Below are 3,152 nucleotides of genomic sequence, written 5' to 3' on the forward strand. Positions count from 1 at the left end.
GTCCCAGGTTTAGACATTGCTTATCTAACATTGTCAGGGCCCTGTTCTCTGCAGAGGCACTAGAAGACAACCCACCCCTGTCTCTGCCAGTTCCCAGCAGCTGCCCTGGCATCCCTGGACTTGAGAAGCATCACTCCATTCTCTGTCCCTGCCACCAGTCATGTTCTCATCCCGGTGTACATCCTTCTCTGCTTCGTTGTATCTCACTATGTAGCTCTGGTGACCTAGGGTCACTATGTAGACAAGACTGGACATGAACTCCCAGGGATTCCCCTGCCTCTGCCTGCTTTTGAGTGCTGGGAATAAGGTGTGTACCATCATGCAGAAATTATTTTCATTTTGTTTTGTTTTGTTTTGTTTTGAGACATGGTTTCTCTGTGTAGTCCTGGCTGTCCTGGAACTCACTCTATAGACCAGACTGACCTTGAACTCAGAGATGTGCTCACTTCTGCCTTCAGACCCTATGACTGGCCACTGCAGTTATTGAATAAAGACAGATTTGCATGTTCACAGTGGTTGGAAATCCTATAATACCATCTTGACAACATTAATGAAGGACAGAGCAATAGTACACCCAGGTTCTTAACCAGTGTCTACTGCAAACACTGGAGACCTTGCTGGGTATGGCAAGATGTCTGTAGCTCTTAATAACAGTCTTCAGTGAAATACCAAGTTGGTTTGAGAAACTTGCAACCACAATCCCATCACAATCTTCTACTTCCAATAAGACATTTGGCTACTGTGAGGTTCCATAAAGAGACAGCAAAGACTCAAGTCACCCTTACAGAGATGGAGGAAGAATGATGAAGAAGTTCAGATCTTGCAGCCCAGGCAGTGGACAGAATAGTGAAGTCTCTGAGGATGACTGTGGCCAGGAACACCATCTGACTGCAACCACATTAGACCCTGTCCTGCTTTGTTGTATGTCAACTTGACACAGCTAGAGTCATCTGAGAGAAGGGAATCTGGATGGAGAAAATGTCTCCAAGTGATCAGGTTGTAAGGTGCTTCCTTAAGTAGTGATTGATGTAGGAGGCCCAGCCCACTCTGGGTCATGACATAAGGCAAATGGAAATAGTAGCGTGATTTCATTAAACCTAAGTGTTTATGTAGTCAAAACTAGGCAGGGAGCTGGGCACAAACCATTAAATTTCAGCACTCCGGAGGCAGAGGCAGGTGCATCTCTGAGTTTGAGGCCAGCCTGGTCTACAGTCAGTGCTCTTAACAGCTGAGTCATCTCTCCAGCCCTGGCCAGACTTTCAATTTTTCTGGAAGCTCCAGGGTAGGAAAGTCTTCCTGGCATCAAGCTCGGTTCTGCAATACCAAGCAGGGTGGGCAGCACCAGGGAGGGCAAATGGTGCCACAACCTGAGCACCTACTATGTTCCCTCTCACACCAACCCATAAGTGCCTAGCAGGTTTTCTGTGCAAGGACATGGTTCCCGCCATAGCAAGAACTGTCTTCAGTCACCCTGGCTTCCACAATCATGGTTTCCAACTGACTCTCCATGCCCAGAGGCCAGGCCTGCTGGGTGATCCACTCCACACAGGGTTCTTAGAAGATGTGGAGAAGGGGGAGGGAAGAGAACAGAAGCTGTAAGGTCCACACTGTCCCCTCCTGAGGTGGAAGGTGGTGATGGAAGGGCAGAAACTGGGAGCCAGAGGACCTGGGTCCTTGCTGGGACTCAGTGTCCCCATAACAAGCTACATAGGGGATCCTTCTGCCATTAGGGCCTCTCTATTGTAAGGTGAGTTTCTTATTTTTTTCATTTTTCTTTTTTTTAATGTGTTACAAATCTTTGTAAAGGTAATTCATGCCATTTGATCAAGAAAAAGATAGCCATTCAAGACTTTTTTTTTAACCAATAAATCTTTGAGTGCATAAGTTCCAGTCTTCACTGTATCACGTGATATATTCATGATGAAAAACATTGAGAGTCTTGCTACATATCTGTCTTCAATTTGACAATTTTCTTTTTTTTTAGATTTATTTTTTATTAGATATTTTCTTCATTTACATTCTAAATGCTACCCCCTTTTCTAGTTTCCTGTCTGAATATCTTCTATACCCTATCAACTCTCCCTGCTCCCAACCCACCCACTTCCACTTACTGCCCCTGGCATTCCCCTATACTGGGGCCTAGAATCTTTGCAAGACCAAGGGCCTTTCCTCACACTGATGGCCAAATAGGCCATCCTCTGCTACATATACAACTAGAGGCACAAGCTATGGGGGTACTGGTTAGTTCATATTGTTGCTTCTCCTATAGGGCTGCAGACCCCTTCAGCTCCATGGGTACTTTCTCTACCTTCTTCATTGTGGACCCTGTGTTCCATCCAATAGATGACTATGAGCATTCACTTCTGTATTTGCCAGGCACTGGCATAGCCTCACAGGAGACAGCTATATCAGGGTCCTGTCAGAAAAATCTTGTAGGTATATGAAATAGTGTCTGGTTTGATGGTTGTTTATGGGATGGATCCCTGGGTAGGGCAGTCTCTGGATGGTCCTTCCTTCAGTCTCAGCTATGAAATTTGTCTCTGTAACTCCTTCCATGGGTATTTTGTTCCCCCTTTTAAGAAGGAACGAAGTATCCACACTTTGGTCTTCCTTATTCTTGAGTTTTATGAGTTTTGGATATTGTATCTTGGGTATTCTAAACTTCTGCGCTAGTATTCACTTATCAGTGAGTGCATATTATGTGTGTTCCTTTGTGACTGGGTTACCTCACTCAAGATGACATCCTCCAGATGTATCCATATGCCTAAGAATTTCATGAATTCATTGTTTTTAATTGCTGAGTAGTACTCCATTGTGTAAATGTACCACATTTTCTGTATACATTCCTCTGTTGAGGGTCATCTGGGTTCTTTTTAGCTTCTGGCTATTATAAACATGGCTGCTATGAATATAGTGGAGGATGTTTCCTTATTACAAGTTGGAACATCTTCTGGGTATATGCCCAGGAGTGGTATTGCTGGATCTTCCTGTAGTACTATGTCCAATTTTCCAAACTGAACCACCAAACTGATTTCCAGAGTGGTTGTACCAGCTTACAATCCCATCAGCAATGGAGAAGTGTTATTCTTTCTCTACGTCCACACCAGCATCTGCTGTCACCTGAGGTTTTAATCTTAGCCATTCTGACTGGT

The sequence above is a fragment of the Mus pahari genome, unplaced genomic scaffold (assembly GCF_900095145.1).
Source record: "Mus pahari unplaced genomic scaffold, PAHARI_EIJ_v1.1 scaffold_3385_U1_1, whole genome shotgun sequence".
Lineage (NCBI taxonomy): Eukaryota > Metazoa > Chordata > Mammalia > Rodentia > Muridae > Mus > Mus pahari.